At 48.7% G+C, this 14,881-nt stretch overlaps 1 long non-coding RNA gene across 1 annotated transcript; it reads right to left on the bottom strand.

The window, feature by feature from the left end:
* Positions 1 to 5,080: 5,080 nt before the first annotated feature.
* Positions 5,081 to 13,404, bottom strand: LOC144952087 (uncharacterized). Its single transcript, XR_013640573.1, has 3 exons — positions 13,262 to 13,404; positions 9,018 to 9,365; positions 5,081 to 5,110 (listed from the first exon to the last, which is right to left on the bottom strand). It is a non-coding gene; the product is annotated as an uncharacterized LOC144952087 (long non-coding RNA).
* Between the last annotated feature and the right edge of the window lie 1,477 nt (positions 13,405 to 14,881).

The following is a 14,881-nucleotide window of genomic DNA, read 5'->3' as shown; positions in this document are numbered from 1 at the left end:
TGGAGGAGGTTTTGGCATTCGAGCGCAAGTTGACAGTGTTTGTCAAAGATTTACAGAGAGGTACACTGTCTCACTTTCCCTCTTTGAGAGAGTTCAAACAAAGTCATGATACGGTAAATTTGGAATATTTCAAGTCTGCAATCACCACAATGCAAATTTCGTTTGGGAAACGATTCTGTGAGTTCAGAGAGGAAAAAACGACATTATCCTTCCCTGTCACTCCCCTGGCGATCGATCCATCCCTATTGAATATGACTGCATTTGCAGGTGTAAGTCAACCTGATCTTGAGATGGAACTGGCCGATATAGCCGACAAAGATATATGGGTGTCCAAGTTCAAATGCTTGACCGCTACTCTTGAGGATGTTGCCCGTCAGAAGGCCATTCTGGCTCAGAATCATAAATGGAGTGATATTGAAAACCTTCCCAAACAGGACAAACTTGTATTCGAAACATGGAATGCCATCCCCAACACTTATATAAACATGAAAAAGTATGCATTTGGAGTCCTGTCGATCTTCGGCTCCACATATGTATGTGAGCAGGTCTTCTCCAACATGAACTATATTAAAAACAAACATCGATCACGCCTCACAGATGACAGCTTGCAAGCCTGTGTGAAAATGAAGGTGACGTCTTACAGCCCTGATGTGCAGACACTGTGCACTGAGGTTCAGGAGCAAAAATCCCATTAACCAGGTAATTTAGCTATTAATTTGCAAAAATATATTTTACATTGTTAAGTGAAAAAGTCTTTTTTTTATTCAGATTGACAGCTGACTGCACGATCCTGTATATAGCAATAAGGTATGAAACAATATATGCAGTGTTATATTTGTTTTAAATGTTGCAATGGTTTTGCGGCTCCCAGTTTATTTTTTCCTTCGGAAACGGGTCCAAGTGGCTCTTTATGTCTTAAAGGTTGCAGACCCCTGGCCTAGACTATGTCAATAAAGCAGAGATGTAGGTCCTTTTGGAATTCCCTACACCTCTCGTATAGTAGACATATAGAAAATATGGCATCTGTGTTGGACCGCCCTGGCCTGAAACCATATTGGAGCTCTGCAAGCCTCTCCTCAGCGTGCCTGGCAAGGCAACGTGGAATAATCCTTGCCAGGACTCTTCCCGACACACTAGGGATGGAGATTCCTCTATAGTTGTTACAGTCTGTTCGGCTCCGCTTCTTACAAAGGGGGACCACGAGGGCATCCTTTCAATCCTGCCGAACCCATCCAGTGATCCAGACTGTTATTATCGTGTCATATAGGTCAGTCTACGCACAAACACGACCCTCCCTCAGCAATTCACTTGGGAGATCATGTGTACCCGGTGCTTTTCCTGGTCTCAGACTCTGGATCACTTTCCCTAGTTTTTCAACAAATGGCACTTCAGCCAGCCATTCACAGCAGGTGACTACTTATAATTTTTGAGACACCGGAGCCTCAGCAGGGTCATCCCCACTTTGTTCTATGGTGTTTTCTGGGCTGAGGGATTTCCCCTCCACCAAGATCTCACAGAAATGCTGAACAAACCTGCAAACCTGATCCTGAGGGTCGCAGATCGTATCACCTTTCTTTTTCCTAAGGATGGTGATAGGTGTGGCGTTGCAAGTTCATTTTTAGATGGAATTAAAGAGTGATTTGTGATCGCGGGCTACAAAGACACATTCCATCTCCTTAGCAGCCCGTGATCACCACTCAACCTTGCAGCACCACAGAGCTCTCAGAACCTCCGAATGAAGGCTGTGGTAAGCCTCCTCATTCTACAACGTGGGATGCTGTAGACGGTTGGAGTGGGTCTGTTGCTCTTTCTCAGCCAGCTGGAGCAATCTCCTCCATCAGCCTAGGTATCTGGGTAGGTTTGGACCAACCACCCAAAACAGCCATTGCAGCTGCACGAGCCACAGTCCTAAACCTCACCCATTTCTCCTCAGCATCAGGAGGAGGGGGGGACGTTGCCAACCCGAGTTGCAACCGATGATGAAATTCTTGCTTTCAACATTCATCAGCTAGCTGAGATCATGCCACTGTTAGATTGAATGGGGTCCTAGATGGACACCCACCACCGGAGTCTAAGAATGGCAGGCGCATCTTACAGATGACAAGCTTTAATTCTAGATTTGAAGTTTTCGTGACTGCAAGGATTCATACTCTTTGGTTTTTTCGGTAAAGTCACGTAGGTAAAAATAAATTAAAAATAAATTTAAAAACAACTAAATTAAATCACGACGTTTCAGAGGCAATACAAGCTTCCATCTTCAGGTGCAAGGCAGCTAAAGTTTAACTTGGTTAATGACATCCTTCCAATGATTGCTCATTTTTGAATCCATCCTCTCGGTTAAAGTTATGTCTATGTTTGTATATCTGGATGGCTTTATGGACAAATCTTTGGTAGTATCCACGAGGCTTGCAGAGTACCTTGGTATCGGAGAACACAATGTCATGAGAACCAGCAGTATTATAACAGTGGTCAGCCATGGCCAAATAATTCGTCCTGCCATGTTTCAAATCTGACTTGCTCGCGAATGCGATCAGAAATATGTCGTTTCGTTTCCCCAATATAACAATCCCCACAGGTGCAACTCAGTTTGTAGACACCAAGGTACTGTAAATCAGGAATGACATCCTTTACGGATGGGATCAGATCACGGATCTTGTGTACTGTACTGAATCGGACCTGAATCTTGTGTTTGTTCAGAATTTTGGAAATCTTTTTGGTGACGCCTGCTATGTATGGCAATGTAATGATTTTGATCGGAGTCTCAAGGGGTTGTTTCTCCACGTTGGGAGAAACAGCTTGGCGGATAGCACGGTCCGAGTATCCGTTCATCTTGAGGGCCAGATGTACATGTTCCAATTCACTGGCCAGGTGGTGTGTGTCAGAGATGCAGTGGGCGCTATGGTATAGTGTTTTGATGAGGGGATTATTTTGTGCCGGATGGTGTTAGGAATCAGGCTTCAGGTAAGAATTTGTGTGGGTGGCCTTCCTGTAGACAGCATGTCCCAAATAGCCATTGGGCCTCCTCTCAAACAGAACATCCAGGAATGGTAGCTTGCCATCCTTCTCCACTTCCATGGTGAATTTGATGGATGGGTGTATGGAGTTGATGTGGTCTAGAAATTGGTTAAATGCTGGGAGGCCATGTGGCCAAATGACGAAAGTATCATCCACGTATCTCTTCCACAGGGAAGGACGCAGAGTGGATATCTGGATGGCGTCTGTTTCTCCATGAAAACATTAGCTATCACTGGTGATAAGGGGGAACCCATAGGGGTGCCCTAATTTTGTTTGTAGAAGGTACCATTCCAGGTGGAGTACGTGTTGGTGTGGCATTTGCCATACCAGTGCAGGGACATCAGAGTTCAGTCCATGTTGGACTAAGTCTTCAATTATTGTTATGGTGTCAGGCACTGGATCCTTGGTGAACAGAGAGACCACATCAAAGCTGACGTAGAGAGTTAAGCTAATAAACTGGTTGCCTTGCAGTATACTGCAGTAAACTACAAGGCTGCTGTAGTGTAGAGTGTTGTAGGGTATTGTGTAGCGTATGATAGTGTAATGTATAGTAGTCTATAGTAGGGTAGTGTATTGTATAGTGGAGTGTAGAGATACACAAACATAGACTTAACTTCAACCGAGAGGATGGATTCAAATTGAGCAATCATTGGGAGGATGTTATTAACCAAAACCTAAACTCCTCCCCCAGCTTAACCTCCTCCCTTAACCTCCTCCTAATCCTCCTAATTCCCTGCAGCACAACAAAAGGCGGCTTAACTTAGCTTCCCTTTTGTTTAGCTTAAATTCCGCCCCTGTTTTAACTCACTGGCCATCTCCTGCATCATAAAAAATTATGTCCGCAGCTTATCCCCCCCCCACGACCCATCCTGGCTCCTCCCTCCCCTCTTCACCTATATATAATCTCGTGTCTCTTAGAGCTCTCTTCACTTGATATAGTAATTTTGCTGTAACGGTTCCACCTGAAGATGGAAGCTTGTGTTGCCTTTGAAACGTCGTGATTTAATTTAGTTGTTTTTTCATTTATTTGTATTTTATTTTTTAACTACGTTACTTTACCGAAAAAACCAAAGAGTTTAGATAACAAGCTGATGGTCAGTGGGCAAATCAACTCCACGGTAGGTCCTGGTGTCAAGGACATGGGCTCGCATCTGCTGATCCGTCACTATGTAGTCCAGCAGATGTTCTTTCTTGCATCTGGCGTAGATCCATGATGTGTTGTGGAAGCGTGGATTAGTAATAAGTAATTACAAGCACATGGGCTGCACAGAAATCTAGCTGCCTTCTACCATTGTTACTGAGCTGATATGGCCCATGCTTTCCAATCACTCCAACCCAAGGGCCAGCGTCATGATCCACTCAGACATTAAAGTAACCAAACAGAGATTGTCCTATAGATTTACCCCTGCTATAGGAATCTGTCATTTCGACCACTGGCTCTCAAAGGCTGTAACTAGGAAATGCGCATCGCCTCTCAATGCTAATTTAAGCAGCAGGAGATCGCTTTGACTTGGTAATCTCTGGTCTGCCTCAGTGCACCGCAGCATCTCATGACGTGACTGAATAGTCTCAGTGTGCATCTTCATACAGACCTGGTCATGTGTCGTCTCGTCGCAGTCTCTGGTGGTCATTCACGCTCAATGGATATTCAAGCTATCTCCGATGAAAATAAAATGAACCACTTCATTGATGAATAATTGTATTAGCCTCATTAAGGAAATGAACACTGCTTATTTATTAAACTCACCGAGCACGATGAGGTTGATCTTCACCTCCTTATTCCCTGACGTTGTCATGAATCTGCAGATGTAGGTACCGCTGTCGGAGGTGCTCAATTTACTGATTGTAATGGAGGCATCTTTAATTCCGTATCGAACGAAAGTCAGTCGCCATGAGAACTCACTATCAAAGTGAAAACTAGTATCATCATTCTGGCGAGTTGCTAAGTTCATAAGCCCATGGTTTGTTTCCTTTGCCCATAATATCTGGGAGACGTTCGCACTTCCCTTGTAGACGCAGCCCAGTCTAACGTCTCCTCCACCCCGACCGGATGCTTCACTGTTATGGTCGATCTCCGATTTAATATTCTGGACACCTGTATCGGCAAAGAGACAAAGACAGAGATCCAGCGCGTAGACTTAGTGAATTGTTTTGGTTAAGTGTTGTGAGTGAGCGAGCGCCTACGAAGGACAGCATGGCGCATTAGGAGAGTGGTATGGTCATTCCGGATTGCTGACTTAAAAATCAAGGCTTAAATATTGATTACTGCCCTCACACATCCATTATACATTCCTTGTAAGAAATTCAGAGATGCTCAAACCAAAGAATTGAACCCAGAACCTCATCTGTGCTGACTCAGTGTATCTACCATGGCCATTATTAACCCCTTACAAAGGGATGGGGTGGTAGTGGTATCGTGGTTAGTATGCTGGGCTATAAATCCAGCAACCTGAGTTCAATTCCAAGCCAGTCCTTGGATCCCGACAACTCCCATTCCTCAATCTGCAGCAAACCAAACCCACCTAGTTACCCCTCCACCCCTCACCATCTCACCTACAACAACCGCCATTCGCCACTAAGTGGCAGGGACATCACCACGACGCTTGTGCCAGGCCATGTGCACCTTGAGGCCACGTGAAGTGTCAAATGCCCGCTGGCAGGAGGTCACTGGGCAGACCCAGGTGCCACGGGTCGACTGACTGAGATGACCGAGATGACTGGCTAATGCACCACCTGTGCCCCCTACTGTGCCAACTTGCTGTGCTTTAGCCACCCGGCGCTCTGCTCGTTGTTGTGAGCGTCGCTCCTCCGCCCTCCGTTGTTGTTGGAGGGCGACTGCCTTGAACTGCCCAGTAGCGTCTTTCACGAGCCTCCTCCACAGAGGCCGGTCTTGACACCGCTGGTACCAGTCATCGGCAAGTCCACTTACTGTAGCTCCACGTCCTCCTGTACCACATCACTCCATCTCTTCTCTAGCTGGTACTGTGCCCGTTTAGCCCCCTCGATCCGGTCGGACAAAAGCTCTTTAGGCATGCGGTGGCTGGGCATGCGGGCTACATGACCCAGCCAACGCAGCCTTGCCTGCCGGAGGAGCTCACCGATGGGACTTTGCCCAGATCTTTCAATGATTTGTGAGCTCCTCACACAATCCAGCCTGGTTAAACCCAGGATGGTTCGTAGGCAGGCCAGCCTAAATGTTTCTAACCGGCGAAGATGCTCCATTAGGGGGGTCCACGTTTCACAAGCGTAGAGACGGGAGGAAATGACTGTTGCCGAGAAGACGTGAAGCTTCATGTGGAGCGACAGACCAGTTAGCTTCCACACAGCATTACGCAACCAATGAAAGATATTGCCGCTCGACTGATTCGGAGTGAGACCTCTGCTGTTAAACAGGAGCCGGTCATAAGCACACAGACCAGGTATGGGAAACTCTCCACTCTATCCACAACTGCCCCATCACCGATTAGGAGTTGTGGGGGTGGAGTATCCGATGGTACAAAATACCCAGGCAGGTGCTTAGTTTTGGTGCAGCTGATGGTTAGGCCCCACCTCTTAGTGGCACGCTCCAGTCTCAGCAGCAGCAGCAGCAGCAGCAGCGTCTCCAACTCCTTCTCTGAATGAGCAGCTATTACCAAATTATCGGCATACATAACGTGGTTGACTAATAGGGAGCCATCCCTTGATCGTACCCGGGCATCGAACAGCCTCCCATTTTATCTGTACCAAGTGGAAATTCCCCCGGTACAGCTATTGAAGGCTTCACGAACTACGAGGTCAAAATAGAGGTTCAATAATGTGGGAACCAGAGGACATCCCTGTCGCACTCCAAGGTGTACAGGGAATGGCTCTGACTCCCGGCCACGTAGTTTTACCCGGGCCTGCTCACCATCATGAAGGTCCTTAATGATTGTGAGCAGAGGGTCACGGACTCCGAAAGCATGAAGAACAACTCAGAGCCCAGGCCTACTGATGGTATCATAGGCCTTGACCAGGTCAATAAAGCAGAGATGTAGGTCTTGTTGGGATTCCCTACACCTCTGCTGTAGCAGGCGGACAGAAAAAATGGCATCTGTGCAAGAACGCCCTTTCCTGAAACTGCATTGGGGCTCCGCAAGCCTCTCCTCAACGTGCCTAGCAAGGCGATGTTGAATAATCCTTGCCAGGACCTTTCCCGGCACACTGAGGAGTGAGATGCCCCTGTAGTTATTATAGTCTGTGAGGTCCCCCTTCTTCAAGAGGGGAGCCACCAGGGCATCCTTCCAATCCTGCGGAACCCGTCCAGTCGTCCAGACTGTTGTTATGATGTCATATAGGGCAGTCTGTGCACAAACACCACCCTCCCTCAGCATTTCGCTTGGGAGATCATCTCTGCCCGGTGCCTTTCCCGGTCTCAGACTCTGGATCGCCTTCAGTACTTCCTCAACAGATGGCACCTCAGCCAGCCACTCACAGGGGGTGACTTCTTCCAATATTTGAGGCACCGCAGCCTCAGCAGGGTCATACCCACTTTGTGCCGTGATGTTTTCCTGGCTGAGATATTTCCCCTCCCCCATGACCTCACAGAAATGCTCAGCAAATCTGCAAACCTGTTCCTGGGGGTCGGAGATTGGATCACCGTTTTTCCCCTAATTATGGTAATAGGTGTGGCGTTGCAGGTTACTTTTTTGATGGAGATAAATAGTGGTTTGTGATCGCGGGCCACTGAGGCAGACTCCATCTCCTCAGCAACCCGCGACCACCACCCATCCTTGCAGCGCCTTACGGCTCTCCGAACCTCCGAGCGAAGGCTGCGGTAAGCCTCCTTATTCTCTGACATGGGATACTGTAGCCGATGAGAGTGGGCCTGTCGCTTTTTCTCAACTATCCTGAACACCTCGTCTGTCAGCCAGAGTCTCTGGGGAGGTCTGGACCGCGTACCCAAAGCAGCCATTGCAGCCGCATGAGTCACAGTCCTATACCTTGCCCATTTACCCTCGAAATCAGGAGGAGTGGGGGACGATGCCAACCCCAGCCGCAAGCGATGATGAAATTCTCGCTTGCAACTTTCATCAGCTAACTGAGACCAGGCCACTTTAGGTTGGAATGGGGTCCTGGGTGTACACCCACCACCGGAGTGGAAGAATGGCAGCCGCATCTTACAGATGACTTTTCGATGGTCAGAGAGCAGATCAACTCCACGGTAGGTCCTGGTGTCAAGGACATGGGCTCGCATCTGCTGATCCGTCACTATGTAGTCCAGCAGATGTTCTTTCTTGCATCTGGCGTAGATCCATGATGTGTTGTGGAAGCGTGGATTAGTAATTAGTAATTACAAGCACATGGGCTGCACAGAAATCTAGCAGCCTTCTACCATTGTTACTGAGCTGATATGGCCCATGCTTTTCAATCACTCCAGCCCAAGGGCCAGCGTCATGACCCACTCAGACATTAAAGTAACCAAACAGAGATTAAATTTCGAATTTAAAGCTTTCGTGACTGCAGGGATTCATCTTCTTGGTTCTGTCGGTAAAGTCACCTAGAAGGGAAATAATAAAATAATAAAAATTCAACATAAAATACAATTCTCACGACGTTTCGGCCATAACACAAGCAGCCGTCCTCACGTGACTTTACCGAAAGAACCAAGAAGACAAACAGAGATTGTCCTATAGATTCACCCCTGCAATAGGAATCTGTCATTTTGACCACTGGCTCTCAAAGGCTGTAACTAGGAAATGTGCATCACCTCTCAATGCTCATTTGAGCAGAAGGAGACCGCTTTGACTTAGTAATCTCTGGTCTGCCTCAGTGCTCCGCAGCATCTCATGACGTGACTGAATTGTCTCAGTGTGCATCTTCATTACAGACCTGGTCATGTGTCGTCTCGTCGCAGTCTCTGGTGGTCATTCACGCTCAATGGATATTCAAGCTATCTCCGACGAAAATAAAATAAACCACTTCATTGATGAATAATTGTATTAGCCTCATTAAGGAAATGAACACCGCTTATTTATTAAACTCACCGCGCACAATGAGGTTGATCTTCACCTCCTTATTCCCTGACGTCGTCATGAATCTGCAGATGTAGGTACCGCTGTCGGAGGTGCTCAGATTATTGATTGTGATGGAGCCATCTTTAATTCCGTAGCCAACGAAAGTCACACGCTGTTTGAACTCACCATCAAAGACAAAACTAGTATCATCATTCTGGCGAGTAGCTAAGTTCACAAGCCCATGGTTTGTTTCCTTTGCCCATATTATCTGGGAGACGGTCGCACTTCCCTTGTAGACGCAGCCCAGTCTAACGTCTCCTCCTACCCGACCGGATGCTTCACTGTTATGGTCGATCTCCGATTTAATATTCTGGATACCTGTATCAGCAAAGAGACAAAGACAGAGATCCAACGCGTAGACTTAGTGAATTGTTTTGGTTAAGTGTTGTGAGTGAGCGAGCGCCTACGAAGGGCAGCATGGCGCATTAGGAGAGTGGTATGGTCATTCCGGATTGCTGACTTGAAAATCAAGGCTTAAATATTGATTACTGCCCTGACACATCCATTATAAATTCCTTGTAAGAAATTCAGAGATGCTCAAACCAAAGAATTGAACCCAGAACCTCATCTGTGCTGACTCAGTGTATCTACCATGGCCATTATTAACCCCTTACAAAGGGATGGGGTGGTAGTGGTATCGTGGTTAGTATGCTGTGCTATAAATCCAGCAACCTGAGTTCAATTCCAAGCCAGTCCTTGGATCCCGACAACTCCCATTCCTCAATCTGCAGCAAACCAAACCCACCTAGTTACCCCTCCACCCCTCACCATCTCACCTACAACAACCGCCATTCGCCACTAAGTGGCAGGGACATCACCACGACGCTTGTGCCAGGCCATGTGCACCTTGAGGCCACGTGAAGTGTCAAATGCCCGCTGGCAGGAGGTCACTGGGCAGACCCAGGTGCCACGGGTCGACTGACTGAGATGACCGAGATGACTGGCTAATGCACCACCTGTGCCCCCTACTGTGCCAACTTGCTGTGCTTTAGCCACCCGGCGCTCTGCTCGTTGTTGTGAGCGTCGCTCCTCCGCCCTCCGTTGTTGTTGGAGGGCGACTGCCTTGAACTGCCCAGTAGCGTCTTTCACGAGCCTCCTCCACAGAGGCCGGTCTTGACACCGCTGGTACCAGTCATCGGCAAGTCCACTTACTGTAGCTCCACGTCCTCCTGTACCACATCACTCCATCTCTTCTCTAGCTGGTACTGTGCCCGTTTAGCCCCCTCGATCCGGTCGGACAAAAGCTCTTTAGGCATGCGGTGGCTGGGCATGCGGGCTACATGACCCAGCCAACGCAGCCTTGCCTGCCGGAGGAGCTCACCGATGGGACTTTGCCCAGATCTTTCAATGATTTGTGAGCTCCTCACACAATCCAGCCTGGTTAAACCCAGGATGGATCGTAGGCAGGCCAGCCTAAATGTTTCTAACCGGCGAAGATGCGCCATTAGGGGGGTCCACGTTTCGCAAGCGTAGAGACGGGAGGAAATGACTGTGGCCGAGAAGACGTGAAGCTTCGTGCGGAGCGACAGACCAGTTAGCTTCTACACAGCATTACGCAACCAATGAAAGATATTGCCGCTCGACTGATTCGGAGTAAGACCTCTGCTGTTAAACAGGAGCCGGTCATAAGCACACAGACCAGGTATGGGAAACTCTCCACTCTATCCACAACTGCCCCATCACCGATTGGGAGTTGTGGGGGTGGAGTATCCGATGGTACAAAATACCCAGGCAGGTGCTTAGTTTTGGTGCAGCTGATGGTTAGGCCCCACCTCTTAGTGGCACGCACCAGTCTCAGCAGCAGCAGCAGCGTCTCCAACTCCTTCTCTGAATGAGCAGCTATTACCAAATTATCGGCATACATAACTTGGTTGACTAATAGGGAGCCATCCCTTGATCGTACCCGGGCATCGAACAGCCTCCCATTTTATGTGTACCAAGTGGAAATTCCCCCGGTACAGCTATTGAAGGCTTCACGAACTACGAGGTCAAAATAGATGTTCAATAATGTGGGAGCCAGAGGACATCCCTGTCGCACTCCAAGGTGTACAGGGAATGGATCTGACTCCCGGCCACGTAGTTTTACCCGGGCCCGCTCACCATCATGAAGGTCCTTAATGATTGTGAGCAGAGGGTCAGGGACTCCGAAAGCATGAAGAACAACTCAGAGCCCAGGCCTACTGATGGTATCATAGGCCTTGACCAGTTCAATAAAGCAGAGATGTAGGTCTTGTTGGGATTCCCTACACCTCTGCTGTAGCAGGCGGACAGAAAATATGGCATCTGTGCAAGAACGCCCTTTCCTGAAACTGCATTGGGGCTCCGCAAGCCTCTCCTCAGCGTGCCTAGCAAGGCGATGTTGAATAATCCTTGCCAGGACCTTTCCCGGCACACTGAGGAGTGAGATGCCCCTGTAGTTATTATAGTCTGTGAGGTCCCCCTTCTTCAAGAGGAGAGCCACCAGGGCATCCTTCCAATCCTGCGGAACCCGTCCAGTCGTCCAGACTGTTGTTATGATGTCATATAGGGCAGTCTGTGCACAAACGCCACCCTCCCTCAGCATTTCGCTTGGGAGATCATCTCTGCCCGGTGCCTTTCCCGGTCTCAGACTCTGGATCGCCTTCAGTACTTCCTCAACAGATGGCACCTCAGCCAGCCACTCACAGGGGGTGACTTCTTCCAATATTTGAGGCACCGCAGCCTCAGCAGGGTCATACCCACTTTGTGCCGTGATGTTTTCCTGGCTGAGATATTTCCCCTCCCCCATGACCTCACAGAAATGCTCAGCAAATCTGCAAACCTGTTCCTGGGGGTCGGAGATTGGATCACCGTTTTTCCCCTAATTATGGTAATAGGTGTGGCGCTGCAGGTTACTTTTTTGATGGAGTTAAATAGTGGTTTGTGATCGCGGGCCACTGAGGCAGACTCCATCTCCTCAGCAACCCGAGACCACCACCCATCCTTGCAGCGCCTTACGGCTCTCCGAACCTCCGAGCGAAGGCTGCGGTAAGCCTCCTTATTCTCTGACATGGGATACTGTAGCCGATGAGAGTGGGCCTGTCGCTTTTCTCAACTATCCTGAACACCTCGTCTGTCAGCCAGGGTCTCTGGGGAGGTCTGGACCGCGTACCCAAAGCAGCCATTGCAGCTGCATGAGTCACAGTCCTATACCTCGCCCATTTACCCTCGAAATCAGGAGGAGTGGGGGACGATGCCAACCCCAGCCGCAAGCGATGATGAAATTCTCGCTTGCAACTTTCATCAGCTAACTGAGACCAGGCCACTTTAGGTTGGAATGGGGTCCTGGGTGTACACCCACCACCGGAGTGGAAGAATGGCAGCAGCATCTTACAGATGACTAGTCGATGGTCAGAGAGCAGATCAGCTCTACGGTAGGTCCTGGTGTCAAGAACATGGGCTCGCATCTGCTGGTCCGTCACTATGTAGTCCAGCAGATGTTCTTTCTTGCATCTGGCGTAGATCCATGATGTGTTGTGGAAGCGTGGATTAGTAATTAGTAATTACAAGCACATGGGCTGCACAGAAATCTAGCAGCCTTCTACCATTGTTACTGAGCTGATATGGCCCATGCTTTCCAATCACTCCAGCCCAAGGGCCATCGTCATGACTCACTCAGACATTAAAGTAACCAAACAGAGATTAAATTTCGAATTTAAAGCTTTCGTGACTGCAGGGATTCATCTTCTTGGTTCTTTCGGTAAAGTCACGTAGAAGGGAAATAATAAAATAATAAAAATTCAACATAAAATACAATTCTCACGACGTTTCGGCCATAACACAAGCAGCCATCCTCACGTGACTTTACCGAAAGAACCAAGAAGACAAACAGAGATTGTCCTATAGATTCACCCCTGCAATAGGAATCTGTCATTTTGACCACTGGCTCTCAAAGGCTGTAACTAGGAAATGTGCATCACCTCTCAATGCTCATTTGAGCAGAAGGAGATCGCTTTGACTTAGTAATCTCTGGTCTGCCTCAGTGCTCCGCAGCATCTCATGACGTGACTGAATTGTCTCAGTGTGCATCTTCATACAGACCTGGTCATGTGTCGTCTCGTCGCAGTCTCTGGTGGTCATTCACGCTCAATGGATATTCAAGCTATCTCCGACGAAAATAAAATAAACCACTTCATTGATGAATAATTGTATTAGCCTCATTAAGGAAATGAACACCGCTTATTTATTAAACTCACCGCGCACAATGAGGTTGATCTTCACCTCCTTATTCCCTGACGTCGTCATGAATCTGCAGATGTAGGTACCGCTGTCGGAGGTGCTCAGATTATTGATTGTGATGGAGCCATCTTTAATTCCATAGCCAACGAAAGTCACACGCTGTTTGAACTCACCATCAAAGACAAAACTAGTATCATCATTCTGGCGAGTAGCTAAGTTCACAAGCCCATGGTTTGTTTCCTTTGCCCATATTATCTGGGAGACGGTCGCACTTCCCTTGTAGACGCAGCCCAGTCTAACGTCTCCTCCTACCCGACCGGATGCTTCACTGTTATGGTCGATCTCCGATTTAATATTCTGGACACCTGTATCGGCAAAGAGACAAAGACAGAGATCCAACGCGTAGACTTAGTGAATTGTTTTGGTTAAGTGTTGTGAGTGAGCGAGCGCCTACGAAGGACAGCATGGCGCATTAGGAGAGTGGTATGGTCATTCCGGATTGCTGACTTGAAAATCAAGGCTTAAATATTGATTACTGCCCTGACACATCCATTATAAATTCCTTGTAAGAAATTCAGAGATGCTCAAACCAAAGAATTGAACCCAGAACCTCATCTGTGCTGACTCAGTGTATCTACCATGGCCATTATTAACCCCTTACAAAGGGATGGGGTGGTAGTGGTATCGTGGTTAGTATGCTGTGCTATAAATCCAGCAACCTGAGTTCAATTCCAAGCCAGTCCTTGGATCCCGACAACTCCCATTCCTCAATCTGCAGCAAACCAAACCCACCTAGTTACCCCTCCACCCCTCGCCATCTCACCTACAACAACCGCCATTCGCCACTAAGTGGCAGGGACATCACCACGACGCTTGTGCCAGGCCATGTGCACCTTGAGGCCACGTGAAGTGTCAAATGCCCGCTGGCAGGAGGTCACTGGGCAGACCCAGGTGCCACGGGTCGACTGACTGAGATGACCGAGATGACTGGCTAATGCACCACCTGTGCCCCCTACTGTGCCAACTTGCTGTGCTTTAGCCACCCGGCGCTCTGCTCGTTGTTGTGAGCGTCGCTCCTCCGCCCTCCGTTGTTGTTGGAGGGCGACTGCCTTGAACTGCCCAGTAGCGTCTTTCACGAGCCTCCTCCACAGAGGCCGGTCTTGACACCGCTGGTACCAGTCATCGGCAAGTCCACTTACTGTAGCTCCACGTCCTCCTGTACCACATCACTCCATCTCTTCTCTAGCTGGTACTGTGCCCGTTTAGCCCCCTCGATCCGGTCGGACAAAAGCTCTTTAGGCATGCGGTGGCTGGGCATGCGGGCTACATGACCCAGCCAACGCAGCCTTGCCTGCCGGAGGAGCTCACCGATGGGACTTTGCCCAGATCTTTCAATGATTTGTGAGCTCCTCACACAATCCAGCCTGGTTAAACCCAGGATGGATCGTAGACAGGCCAGCCTAAATGTTTCTAACCGGCGAAGATGCTCCATTAGGGGGGTCCACGTTTCGCAAGCGTAGAGACGGGAGGAAATGACTGTGGCCGAGAAGACGTGAAGCTTCGTGCGGAGCGACAGACCAGTTAGCTTCCACACAGCATTACGCAACCAATGAAAGATATTGCCGCTCGACTGATTC

Source organism: Lampetra fluviatilis, chromosome 65, assembly GCF_964198595.1.
Source record: "Lampetra fluviatilis chromosome 65, kcLamFluv1.1, whole genome shotgun sequence".
Lineage (NCBI taxonomy): Eukaryota > Metazoa > Chordata > Hyperoartia > Petromyzontiformes > Petromyzontidae > Lampetra > Lampetra fluviatilis.
The sequence above is the reverse complement of the archived record's forward strand: the minus strand, read 5'-3'. Positions and strand labels throughout refer to the sequence as shown.